Source organism: Pseudophryne corroboree, chromosome 4 (genome assembly GCF_028390025.1).
Source record: "Pseudophryne corroboree isolate aPseCor3 chromosome 4, aPseCor3.hap2, whole genome shotgun sequence".
NCBI lineage: Eukaryota > Metazoa > Chordata > Amphibia > Anura > Myobatrachidae > Pseudophryne > Pseudophryne corroboree.
In genome coordinates this window covers 25,426,440-25,438,668 of record NC_086447.1, presented here as the reverse complement: position 1 = coordinate 25,438,668, position 12,229 = coordinate 25,426,440, and the positions used below count along the sequence as shown (strand labels likewise).

At 32.1% G+C, this 12,229-nt stretch overlaps 16 non-coding genes across 16 annotated transcripts; all 16 read left to right on the top strand.

The window, feature by feature from the left end:
* The first annotated feature begins 270 nt into the window (after positions 1 to 270).
* On the top strand, positions 271 to 343 carry TRNAV-CAC (transfer RNA valine (anticodon CAC)). Its single transcript has one exon. It is a non-coding gene; the product is annotated as a tRNA-Val (tRNA).
* A 431-nt stretch (positions 344 to 774) lies between these two features.
* On the top strand, positions 775 to 847 carry TRNAV-AAC (transfer RNA valine (anticodon AAC)). The gene has a single exon. It is a non-coding gene; the product is annotated as a tRNA-Val (tRNA).
* Positions 848 to 1,717: 870 nt separating this feature from the next.
* Positions 1,718 to 1,790, top strand: TRNAV-CAC (transfer RNA valine (anticodon CAC)). Its single transcript has one exon. It is a non-coding gene; the product is annotated as a tRNA-Val (tRNA).
* A 430-nt stretch (positions 1,791 to 2,220) lies between these two features.
* On the top strand, positions 2,221 to 2,293 carry TRNAV-AAC (transfer RNA valine (anticodon AAC)). The gene has a single exon. It is a non-coding gene; the product is annotated as a tRNA-Val (tRNA).
* Positions 2,294 to 3,161: 868 nt separating this feature from the next.
* On the top strand, positions 3,162 to 3,234 carry TRNAV-CAC (transfer RNA valine (anticodon CAC)). The gene has a single exon. It is a non-coding gene; the product is annotated as a tRNA-Val (tRNA).
* A 431-nt stretch (positions 3,235 to 3,665) lies between these two features.
* Positions 3,666 to 3,738, top strand: TRNAV-AAC (transfer RNA valine (anticodon AAC)). Its single transcript has one exon. It is a non-coding gene; the product is annotated as a tRNA-Val (tRNA).
* An 869-nt stretch (positions 3,739 to 4,607) lies between these two features.
* On the top strand, positions 4,608 to 4,680 carry TRNAV-CAC (transfer RNA valine (anticodon CAC)). Its single transcript has one exon. It is a non-coding gene; the product is annotated as a tRNA-Val (tRNA).
* A 430-nt stretch (positions 4,681 to 5,110) lies between these two features.
* TRNAV-AAC (transfer RNA valine (anticodon AAC)) lies at positions 5,111 to 5,183 on the top strand. Its single transcript has one exon. It is a non-coding gene; the product is annotated as a tRNA-Val (tRNA).
* Positions 5,184 to 6,051: 868 nt separating this feature from the next.
* TRNAV-CAC (transfer RNA valine (anticodon CAC)) lies at positions 6,052 to 6,124 on the top strand. The gene has a single exon. It is a non-coding gene; the product is annotated as a tRNA-Val (tRNA).
* A 431-nt stretch (positions 6,125 to 6,555) lies between these two features.
* On the top strand, positions 6,556 to 6,628 carry TRNAV-AAC (transfer RNA valine (anticodon AAC)). The gene has a single exon. It is a non-coding gene; the product is annotated as a tRNA-Val (tRNA).
* An 868-nt stretch (positions 6,629 to 7,496) lies between these two features.
* Positions 7,497 to 7,569, top strand: TRNAV-CAC (transfer RNA valine (anticodon CAC)). The gene has a single exon. It is a non-coding gene; the product is annotated as a tRNA-Val (tRNA).
* A 433-nt stretch (positions 7,570 to 8,002) lies between these two features.
* TRNAV-AAC (transfer RNA valine (anticodon AAC)) lies at positions 8,003 to 8,075 on the top strand. The gene has a single exon. It is a non-coding gene; the product is annotated as a tRNA-Val (tRNA).
* A 1,371-nt stretch (positions 8,076 to 9,446) lies between these two features.
* TRNAV-AAC (transfer RNA valine (anticodon AAC)) lies at positions 9,447 to 9,519 on the top strand. The gene has a single exon. It is a non-coding gene; the product is annotated as a tRNA-Val (tRNA).
* Positions 9,520 to 10,387: 868 nt separating this feature from the next.
* On the top strand, positions 10,388 to 10,460 carry TRNAV-CAC (transfer RNA valine (anticodon CAC)). Its single transcript has one exon. It is a non-coding gene; the product is annotated as a tRNA-Val (tRNA).
* Positions 10,461 to 10,891: 431 nt separating this feature from the next.
* TRNAV-AAC (transfer RNA valine (anticodon AAC)) lies at positions 10,892 to 10,964 on the top strand. Its single transcript has one exon. It is a non-coding gene; the product is annotated as a tRNA-Val (tRNA).
* An 868-nt stretch (positions 10,965 to 11,832) lies between these two features.
* Positions 11,833 to 11,905, top strand: TRNAV-CAC (transfer RNA valine (anticodon CAC)). The gene has a single exon. It is a non-coding gene; the product is annotated as a tRNA-Val (tRNA).
* The last annotated feature ends 324 nt before the right edge of the window (positions 11,906 to 12,229 follow it).

Here is a 12,229-nt window from a genome sequence, read left to right as displayed (position 1 = left end):
TTGCCAATGGTACTTCCCGACTCCATAGTGATGAGATCTTCAAAAGTCAGTTTCTGTATTGTAGTGGTTATCACATTCGCCTAAAACACAAAAGGTCCCCAGTTCGAAACTGGGCAGAAATATGCTGTTATCTTTAGAATTTGAAAACAAGGGATTTTTGGTTGAAGTGCCAAATAAAAATGCAATCATATAAAAAGTTTATTTCAGAATGCTATAATGTATGTCAAAGATCATTTTTTATTGGATGGCGGGAGATGCTGTTTCCATGTAGTTTGTGTAGTGTAGTGGTTATCACGTTCGCCTCACACGCAAAAGGTCCCCAGTTCGAAACTGGGCAGAAACATATTTTGTTACCTAAACACTTTGAATTCAATAATTTATATTTTGATAACTATCTACTGTTGCATTGCTCAATGAAAAAGCAAGCAATAATCATATTGCAGAATATCAAAAGTCAATTTCCCTTCTACCATGCATATTGGATGGTGTTGCATTCATGAAGTACCTGTAGTGTAGAGTTATTCACATTTACCCAATATGCATAAGGTCCCCCTTCAAAATTGGTCAGAAATACATTGAAAATAGGATTTTTTTAGAAAATATAATGATCAGAATTGATAATAAGTGAATGTGTCCTCTTGAAATGCAAAGTGGAAAAATAGCGTCAAAATTATTAGAAAATAGGAAAAAAAGTTTAGAAAAAATTATATTTCTAAGAAAAGCATGTGTCATTTGTACTTCCAGACTAGATAGTGATGGGATCCATGAGAGTCAGTTTCTGTAGTGTAGTGGTTATCACGTTCGCCTAACATGCGAAAGGTCCCCAGTTTGAAACTGGGCAGAAACAATCTTTTAGCTTTAGAATTTTAAAACAATTAATTTTTGGGTAAAATGCTCAATAAAAATACAATCAGATAAAAAGTTTATTTTAGCATGCCATACTGAATGCCAAAGATCATTTTTTATTGGATGATGGTCGCAAATTTTTCATGTAGTATCTGTAGTGTAGTGATTTCATGTTTGCCTCATACGTGAAAGGTCCCCAGTTCGAAATTGGCAGAAACATATTTTGTTACCTAAACACTTTGAATTCAATAATTTATATTTTGATAACTATATACTGTTGCATTGCTTAATGAAAAAGCAAGCAAAAAATCATATTGCAGAATATCAAAAGTCAATTTCCCTTCTACCATGCATATTGGATGGTGTTGCATTCATAAAGTACCTGTAGTGTAGTATTATTCACATTTAGCCAATATGCATAAGGTTCCCCTTCAAAATTGGTCAGAAATACATTAAAAATAGATTTTTTTTTATTAAATACAATGATCAGAACTATTAATAAGTGAATGTGTCCTCTTGAAATGCAAAGTGGAAGAAATAGCATAGAAATTATTAGAAAATAGAAAACTAAGTTTAGAATTTTTTTTTCTAAGAAAACGGTTTGCCAATGGTACTTCCCGACTCCATAGTGATGAGATCTTCAAAAGTCAGTTTCTGTATTGTAGTGGTTATCACATTCGCCTAAAACACAAAAGGTCCCCAGTTCGAAACTGGGCAGAAATATACTGTTATCTTTAGAATTTTAAAACAAGGGATTTTTGGCTGAAATGCCAAATAAAAATGCAATCATATAAAAAGTTTATTTCACAATGCCATAATGTATGTCAAAGATCATTTTTTATTGGATGGCGGGAGATGCTATTTCCATGTAGTTTCTGTAGTATAGTGGTTATCACGTTCGCCTCACACGCGAAAGGTCCCCAGTTCGAAACTGGGCAGAAACATATATTGTTACCTAAACACTTTGAATTCAATAATATATATTTTGATAACTATCTACTGTTGCATTGCTCAATGAAAAAGCAAGCAATAATCATATTGCAGAATATCAAAAGTCAATTTCCCTTCTACCATGCATATTGGATGGTGTTGCATTCATGAAGTACCTGTAGTGTAGAGTTATTCACATTTACCCAATATGCATAAGGTCCCCCTTCAAAATTGGTCAGAAATACATTAAAAAAATATTTTTTTAGAAAATACAATGATCAGAATTGATAATAAGTGAATGTGTCCTCTTGAAATGCAAAGTGGAAAAATAGCGTCAAAATTATTAGAAAATAGGAAAAAAAGTTTAGAAAAAATTATATTTCTAAGAAAAGCATGTGTCATTTGTACTTCCAGACTAGATAGTGATGGGATCCACGAGAGTCAGTTTCTGTAGTGTAGTGGTTATCACGTTCGCCTAACATGCGAAAGGTCCCCAGTTTGAAACTGGGCAGAAACAATCTTTCAGCTTTAGAATTTTAAAACAATGAATTTTTGGGTAAAATGCTCAATAAAAATACAATCAGATAAAAAGTTTATTTTAGCATGCCATACTGAATGCCAAAGATCATTTTTTATTGGATGATGGTCGCAAATTTTTCATGTAGTATCTGTAGTGTAGTGATTTCATGTTTGCCTCATACGTGAAAGGTCCCCAGTTCGAAATTGGCAGAAACATATTTTGTTACCTAAACACTTTGAATTCAATAATTTATATTTTGATAACTATATACTGTTGCATTGCTTAATGAAAAAGCAAGCAAAAATTCATATTGCAGAATATCAAAAGTCAATTTCCCTTCTACCATGCATATTGGATGGTGTTGCATTCATAAAGTACCTGTAGTGTAGTATTATTCACATTTAGCCAATATGCATAAGGTTCCCCTTCAAAATTGGTCAGAAATACATTAAAAATAGATTTTTTTATTAAATACAATGATCAGAACTATTAATAAGTGAATGTGTCCTCTTGAAATGCAAAGTGGAAAAAATAGCATAGAAATTATTAGAAAATAGAAAAATAAGTTTAGAAATTTTTTTTCTAAGAAAACGGTTTGCCAATGGTACTTCCCGACTCCATAGTGATGAGATCTTCAAAAGTCAGTTTCTGTATTGTAGTGGTTATCACATTCGCCTAAAACACAAAAGGTCCCCAGTTCGAAACTGGGCAGAAATATGCTGTTATCTTTAGAATTTTAAAACAAGGGATTTTTGGTTGAAGTGCCAAATAAAAATGCAATCATATAAAAAGTTTATTTCAGAATGCTATAATGTATGTCAAAGATCATTTTTTATTGGATGGCGGGAGATGCTGTTTCCATGTAGTTTGTGTAGTGTAGTGGTTATCACGTTCGCCTCACACGCAAAAGGTCCCCAGTTCGAAACTGGGCAGAAACATATTTTGTTACCTAAACACTTTGAATTCAATAATTTATATTTTGATAACTATCTACTGTTGCATTGCTCAATGAAAAAGCAAGCAATAATCATATTGCAGAATATCAAAAGTCAATTTCCCTTCTACCATGCATATTGGATGGTGTTGCATTCATGAAGTACCTGTAGTGTAGAGTTATTCACATTTACCCAATATGCATAAGGTCCCCCTTCAAAATTGGTCAGAAATACATTGAAAATAGGATTTTTTTAGAAAATACAATGATCAGAATTGATAATAAGTGAATGTGTCCTCTTGAAATGCAAAGTGGAAAAATAGCGTCAAAATTATTAGAAAATAGGAATAAAAGTTTAGAAAAAATTATATTTCTAAGAAAAGCATGTGTCATTTGTACTTCCAGACTAGATAGTGATGGGATCCACGAGAGTCAGTTTCTGTAGTGTAGTGGTTATCACGTTCGCCTAACATGCGAAAAGTCCCCAGTTTGAAACTGGGCAGAAACAATCTTTTAGCTTTAGAATTTTAAAACAATGAATTTTTGGGTAAAATGCTCAATAAAAATACAATCAGATAAAAAGTTTATTTTAGCATGCCATACTGAATGCCAAAGATCATTTTTTATTGGATGATGGTCGCAAATTTTTCATGTAGTATCTGTAGTGTAGTGATTTCATGTTTGCCTCATACGTGAAAGGTCCCCAGTTCGAAATTGGCAGAAACATATTTTGTTACCTAAACACTTTGAATTCAATAATTTATATTTTGATAACTATATACTGTTGCATTGCTTAATGAAAAAGCAAGCAAAAAATCATATTGCAGAATATCAAAAGTCAATTTCCCTTCTACCATGCATATTGGATGGTGTTGCATTCATAAAGTACCTGTAGTGTAGTATTATTCACATTTAGCCAATATGCATAAGGTTCCCCTTCAAAATTGGTCAGAAATACATTAAAAATAGATTTATTTTATTAAATACAATGATCAGAACTATTAATAAGTGAATGTGTCCTCTTGAAATGCAAAGTGGAAAAAATAGCATAGAAATTATTAGAAAATAGAAAAATAAGTTTAGAATTTTTTTTTCTAAGAAAACGGTTTGCCAATGGTACTTCCCGATTCCATAGTGATGAGATCTTCAAAAGTCAGTTTCTGTATTGTAGTGGTTATCACATTCGCCTAAAACACAAAAGGTCCCCAGTTCGAAACTGGGCAGAAATATGCTGTTATCTTTAGAATTTTAAAACAAGGGATTTTTGGTTGAAATGCCAAATAAAAATGCAATCATATAAAAAGTTTATTTCAGAATGCCATAATGTATGTCAAAGATCATTTTTTATTGGATGGCGGGAGATGCTGTTTCCATGTAGTTTCTGTAGTGTGGTGGTTATCACGTTCGCCTCACATGCGAAAGGTCCCCAGTTCGAAACTGGGCAGAAACATATTTTGTTACCTAAACACTTTGAATTCAATAATTTATATTTTGATAACTATCTACTGTTGCATTGCTCAATGAAAAAGCAAGCAATAATCATATTGCAGAATATCAAAAGTCAATTTCTCTTCTACCATGCATATTGGATGGTGTTGCATTCATGAAGTACCTGTAGTGTAGAGTTATTCACATTTACCCAATATGCATAAGGTCCCCCTTCAAAATTGGTCAGAAATACATTAAAAAAAGATTTTTTTAGAAAATACAATGATCAGAATTGATAATAAGTGAATGTGTCCTCTTGAAAAGCAAAGTGGAAAAATAGCGTCAAAATTATTAGAAAATAGGAAAAAAAGTTTAGAAAAAATTATATTTCTAAGAAAAGCATGTGTCATTTGTACTTCCAGACTAGATAGTGATGGGATCCACGAGAGTCAGTTTCTGTAGTGTAGTGGTTATCACATTCGCCTAACATGCAAAAGGTCTCCAGTTTGAAACTGGGCAGAAACAATCTTTTAGCTTTAGAATTTTAAAACAATGAATTTTTGGGTAAAATGCTCAATAAAAATACAATCAGATAAAAAGTTTATTTTAGCATGCCATACTGAATGCCAAAGATCATTTTTTATTGGATGATGGTCGCAAATTTTTCATGTAGTATCTGTAGTGTAGTGATTTCATGTTTGCCTCATACGTGAAAGGTCCCCAGTTCGAAATTGGCAGAAACATATTTTGTTACCTAAACACTTTGAATTCAATAATTTATATTTTGATAACTATATACTGTTGCATTGCTTAATGAAAAAGCAAGCAAAAAATCATATTGCAGAATATCAAAAGTCAATTTCCCTTCTACCATGCATATTGGATGGTGTTGCATTCATAAAGTACCTGTAGTGTAGTATTATTCACATTTAGCCAATATGCATAAGGTTCCCCTTCAAAATTGGTCAGAAATACATTAAAAATAGATTTTTTTATTAAATACAATGATCAGAACTATTAATAAGTGAATGTGTCCTCTTGAAATGCAAAGTGGAAAAAATAGCATAGAAATTATTAGAAAATAGAAAAATAAGTTTAGAAATTTTTTTTCTAAGAAAACGGTTTGCCAATGGTACTTCCCGACTCCATAGTGATGAGATCTTCAAAAGTCAGTTTCTGTATTGTAGTGGTTATCACATTCGCCTAAAACACAAAAGGTCCCCAGTTCGAAACTGGGCAGAAATATGCTGTTATCTTTAGAATTTTAAAACAAGGGATTTTTGGTTGAAATGCCAAATAAAAATGCAATCATATAAAAAGTTTATTTCAGAATGCCATAATGTATGTCAAAGATCATTTTTTATTGGATGGCGGGAGATGCTGTTTTCATGTAGTTTCTGTAGTGTAGGGGTTATCACGTTCGCCTCACATGCGAAAGGTCCCCAGTTTGAAACTGGGCAGAAACATATTTTGTTACCTAAACACTTTGAATTCAATAATTTATATTTTGATAACTATCTACTGTTGCATTGCTCAATGAAAAAGCAAGCAATAATCATATTGCAGAATATCAAAAGTCAATTTCTCTTCTACCATGCATATTGGATGGTGTTGCATTCATGAAGTACCTGTAGTGTAGAGTTATTCACATTTACCCAATATGCATAAGGTCCCCCTTCAAAATTGGTCAGAAATACATTAAAAAATGATTTTTTTTAGAAAATACAATGATCAGAATTGATAATAAGTGAATGTGTCCTCTTGAAATGCAAAGTGGAAAAATAGCGTCAAAATTATTAGAAAATAGGAAAAAAAGTTTAGAAAAAATTATATTTCTAAGAAAAGCATGTGTCATTTGTACTTCCAGACTAGATAGGGATGGGATCCACGAGAGTCAGTTTCTGTAGTGTAGTGGTTGTCACGTTCGCCTAACATGTGAAAGGTCCCCAGTTTGAAACTGGGCAGAAACAATCTTTTAGCTTTAGAATTTTAAAACAATGAATTTTTGGGTAAAATGCTCAATAAAAATACAATCAGATAAAAAGTTTATTTTAGCATGCCATACTGAATGCCAAAGATCATTTTTTATTGGATGATGGTCGCAAATTTTTCATGTAGTATCTGTAGTGTAGTGATTTCATGTTTGCCTCACACGTGAAAGGTCCCCAGTTCGAAATTGGCAGAAACATATTTTGTTACCTAAACACTTTGAATTCAATAATTTATATTTTGATAACTATATACTGTTGCATTGCTTAATGAAAAAGCAAGCAAAAAATCATATTGCAGAATATCAAAAGTCAATTTCCCTTCTACCATGCATATTGGATGGTGTTGCATTCATGAAGTACCTGTAGTGTAGTATTATTCACATTTAGCCAATATGCATAAGGTTCCCCTTCAAAATTGGTCAGAAATACATTAAAAATAGATTTTTTTATTAAATACAATGATCAGAACTATTAATAAGTGAATGTGTCCTCTTGAAATGCAAAGTGGAAAAAATAGCATAGAAATTATTAGAAAATAGAAAAAAAAGTTTAGATATTTTTTTTCTAAGAAAACGGTTTGCCAATGGTACTTCCCGACTCCATAGTGATGAGATCTTCAAAAGTCAGTTTCTGTATTGTAGTGGTTATCACATTCGCCTAAAACACAAAAGGTCCCCAGTTCGAAACTGGGCAGAAATATGCTGTTATCTTTAGAATTTTAAAACAAGGGATTTTTGGTTGAAATGCCAAATAAAAATGCAATCATATAAAAAGTTTATTTCAGAATGCCATAATGTATGTCAAAGATCATTTTTTATTGGATGGCGGGAGATGCTGTCGCCATGTAGTTTCTGTAGTGTAGTGGTTATCACGTTCACCTCACACGCGAAAGGTCCCCAGTTCGAAACTGGGCAGAAGCATATTTTGTTACCTAAACACTTTGAATTCAATAATTTATATTTTGATAACTATCTACTGTTGCATTGCTCAATGAAAAAGCAAGCAAAAATCATATTGCAGAATATCAAAAGTCAATTTCCCTTCTATCATGCATATTGGATGGTGTTGCATTCATGAAGTACCTGTAGTGTAGAGTTATTCACATTTACCCAATATGCATAAGGTCCCCCGTCAAAATTGGTCAGAAATACATTAAAAAAAAAGATTTTTTTTATTAAATCCAATGATCAGAATTGATAATAAGTGAATGTGTCCTCTTGAAATGCAAAGTGGAAAAATAGCGTCAAAATTATTAGAAAATAGGAAAAAAAGTTTAGAAAAAATTATATTTCTAAGAAAAGCATGTGTCATTTGTACTTCCAGACTAGATAGTGATGGGATCCACGAGAGTCAGTTTCTGTAGTGTAGTGGTTATCACGTTCGCCTAACATGCGAAAAGTCCCCAGTTCGAAACTGGGCAGAAACAATCTTTTAGCTTTAGAATTTTAAAACAATGAATTTTTGGGTAAAATGCTCAATAAACATACAATCAGATAAAAAGTTTATTTTAGCATGCCATACTGAATGCCAAAGATCATTTTTTATTGGATGATGGTCGCAAATTTTTCATGTAGTATCTGTAGTGTAGTGAGTTCATGTTTGCCTCACACGTGAAAGGTCCCCAGTTCAAAATTGGCAGAAACATATTTTGTTACCTAAACACTTTGAATTCAATAATTTATATTTTGATAACTATATACTGTTGCATTGCTTAATGAAAAAGCAAGCAAAAAATCATATTGCAGAATATCAAAAGTCAATTTCCCTTCTACCATGCATATTGGATGGTGTTGCATTCATAAAGTACCTGTAGTGTAGTATTATTCACATTTAGCCAATATGCATAAGGTTCCCCTTCAAAATTGGTCAGAAATACATTAAAAATAGATTTTTTTATTAAATACAATGATCAGAACTATTAATAAGTGAATGTGTCCTCTTGAAATGCAAAGTGGAAAAAATAGCATAGAAATTATTAGAAAATAGAAAAATAAGTTTAGAAATTTTTTTTCTAAGAAAACGGTTTGCCAATGGTACTTCCCGACTCCATAGTGATGAGATCTTCAAAAGTCAGTTTCTGTATTGTAGTGGTTATCACATTCGCCTGAAACACAAAAGGTCCCCAGTTCGAAACTGGGCAGAAATATGCTGTTATCTTTAGAATTTTAAAACAAGGGATTTTTGGTTGAAATGCCAAATAAAAATGCAATCATATAAAAAGTTTATTTCAGAATGCCATAATGTATGTCAAAGATCATTTTTTATTGGATGGCGGGAGATGCTGTTTCCATGTAGTTTCTGTAGTGTAGTGGTTGTCACGTTTGCCTCACACGCGAAAGGTCCCCAGTTCGAAACTGTGCAGAAACATATTTTGTTACCTAAACACTTTGAATTCAATAATTTATATTTTGATAACTATCTACTGTTGCATTGCTCAATGAAAAAGCAAGCAATAATCATATTGCAGAATATCAAAAGTCAATTTCCCTTCTACCATGCATATTGGATGGTGTTGCATTCATGAAGTACCTGTAGTGTAGAGTTATTCACATTTACCCAATATGCATAAGGTCCCCCTTCAAAATTGGTCAGAAATACATAAAAAAAAGATTTTTTTAGAAAATACAATGATCAGAATTGATAATAAGTGAATGTGTCCTCTTGAAAAGCAAAGTGGAGAAATAGCGTCAAAATTATTAGAAAATAGGAAAAAAAGTTTAGAAAAAATTATATTTCTAAGAAAAGCATGTGTCATTTGTACTTCCAGACTAGATAGTGATGGGATCCACAAGAGTCAGTTTCTGTAGTGTAGTGGTTATCACGTTCGCCTAACATGCGAAAGGTCTCCAGTTTGAAACTGGGCAGAAACAATCTTTTAGCTTTAGAATTTTAAAACAATGAATTTTTGGGTAAAATGCTCAATAAGAATACAATCAGATAAAAAGTTTATTTTAGCATGCCATACTGAATGCCAAAGATCATTTTTTATTGGATGATGGTCGCAAATTTTTCATGTAGTATCTGTAGTGTAGTGATTTCATGTTTGCCTCATACGTGAAAGGTCCCCAGTTCGAAATTGGCAGAAACATATTTTGTTACCTAAACACTTTGAATTCAATAATTTATATTTTGATAACTATATACTGTTGCATTGCTTAATGAAAAAGCAAGCAAAAAATCATATTGCAGAATATCAAAAGTCAATTTCCCTTCTACCATGCATATTGGATGGTGTTGCATTCATAAAGTACCTGTAGTGTAGTATTATTCACATTTAGCCAATATGCATAAGGTTCCCCTTCAAAATTGGTCAGAAATACATTAAAAATAGATTTTTTTATTAAATACAATGATCAGAACTATTAATAAGTGAATGTGTCCTCTTGAAATGCAAAGTGGAAAAAATAGCATAGAAATTATTAGAAAATAGAAAAATAAGTTTAGAAATTTTTTTTCTAAGAAAACGGTTTGCCAATGGTACTTCCCGACTCCATAGTGATGAGATCTTCAAAAGTCAGTTTCTGTATTGTAGTGGTTATCACATTCGCCTAAAACACAAAAGGTCCCCAGTTCGAAACTGGGCAGAAATATGCTGTTATCTTTAGAATTTTAAAACAAGGGATTTTTGGTTGAAATGCCAAATAAAAATGTAATCATATAAAAAGTTTATTTCAGAATGCCATAATGTATGTCAAAGATAATTTTTTATTGGATGGCGGGAGATGCTGTTTTCATGTAGTTTCTGTAGTGTAGTGGTTATCACGTTCGCCTCACATGCGAAAGGTCCCCAGTTTGAAACTGGGCAGAAACATATTTTGTTACCTAAACACTTTGAATTCAATAATTTATATTTTGATAACTATCTACTGTTGCATTGCTCAATGAAAAAGCAAGCAATAATCATATTGCAGAATATCAAAAGTCAATTTCTCTTCTACCATGCATATTGGATGGTGTTGCATTCATGAAGTACCTGTAGTGTAGAGTTATTCACATTTACCCAATATGCATAAGGTCCCCCTTCAAAATTGGTCAGAAATACATTAAAAAATGATTTTTTTTAGAAAATACAATGATCAGAATTGATAATAAGTGAATGTGTCCTCTTGAAATGCAAAGTGGAAAAATAGCGTCAAAATTATTAGAAAATAGGAAAAAAAGTTTAGAAAAAATTATATTTCTAAGAAAAGCATGTGTCATTTGTACTTCCAGACTAGATAGTGATGGGATCCACGAGAGTCAGTTTCTGTAGTGTAGTGGTTGTCACGTTCGCCTAACATGTGAAAGGTCCCCAGTTTGAAACTGGGCAGAAACAATCTTTTAGCTTTAGAATTTTAAAACAATGAATTTTTGGGTAAAATGCTCAATAAAAATACAATCAGATAAAAAGTTTATTTTAGCATGCCATACTGAATGCCAAAGATCATTTTTTATTGGATGATGGTCGCAAATTTTTCATGTAGTATCTGTAGTGTAGTGATTTCATGTTTGCCTCACACGTGAAAGGTCCCCAGTTCGAAATTGGCAGAAACATATTTTGTTACCTAAACACTTTGAATTCAATAATTTATATTTTGATAACTATATACTGTTGCATTGCTTAATGAAAAAGCAAGCAAAAAATCATATTGCAGAATATCAAAAGTCAATTTCCCTTCTACCATGCATATTGGATGGTGTTGCATTCATGAAGTACCTGTAGTGTAGTATTATTCACATTTAGCCAATATGCATAAGGTTCCCCTTCAAAATTGGTCAGAAATACATTAAAAATAGATTTTTTTATTAAATACAATGATCAGAACTATTAATAAGTGAATGTGTCCTCTTGAAATGCAAAGTGGAAAAAATAGCATAGAAATTATTAGAAAATAGAAAAAAAAGTTTAGATATTTTTTTTCTAAGAAAACGGTTTGCCAATGGTACTTCCCGACTCCATAGTGATGAGATCTTCAAAAGTCAGTTTCTGTATTGTAGTGGTTATCACATTCGCCTAAAACACAAAAGGTCCCCAGTTCGAAACTGGGCAGAAATATGCTGTTATCTTTAGAATTTTAAAACAAGGGATTTTTGGTTGAAATGCCAAATAAAAATGCAATCATATAAAAAGTTTATTTCAGAATGCCATAATGTATGTCAAAGATCATTTTTTATTGGATGGCGGGAGATGCTGTCTCCATGTAGTTTCTGTAGTGTAGTGGTTATCACGTTCGCCTCACACGCGAAAGGTCCCCAGTTCGAAACTGGGCAGAAGCATATTTTGTTACCTAAACACTTTGAATTCAATAATTTATATTTTGATAACTATCTACTGTTGCATTGCTCAATGAAAAAGCAAGCAAAAATCATATTGCAGAATATCAAAAGTCAATTTCCCTTCTATCATGCATATTGGATGGTGTTGCATTCATGAAGTACCTGTAGTGTAGAGTTATTCACATTTACCCAATATGCATAAGGTCCCCCGTCAAAATTGGTCAGAAATACATTAAAAAAAAAGATTTTTTTTATTAAATCCAATGATCAGAATTGATAATAAGTGAATGTGTCCTCTTGAAATGCAAAGTTGAAAAATAGCGT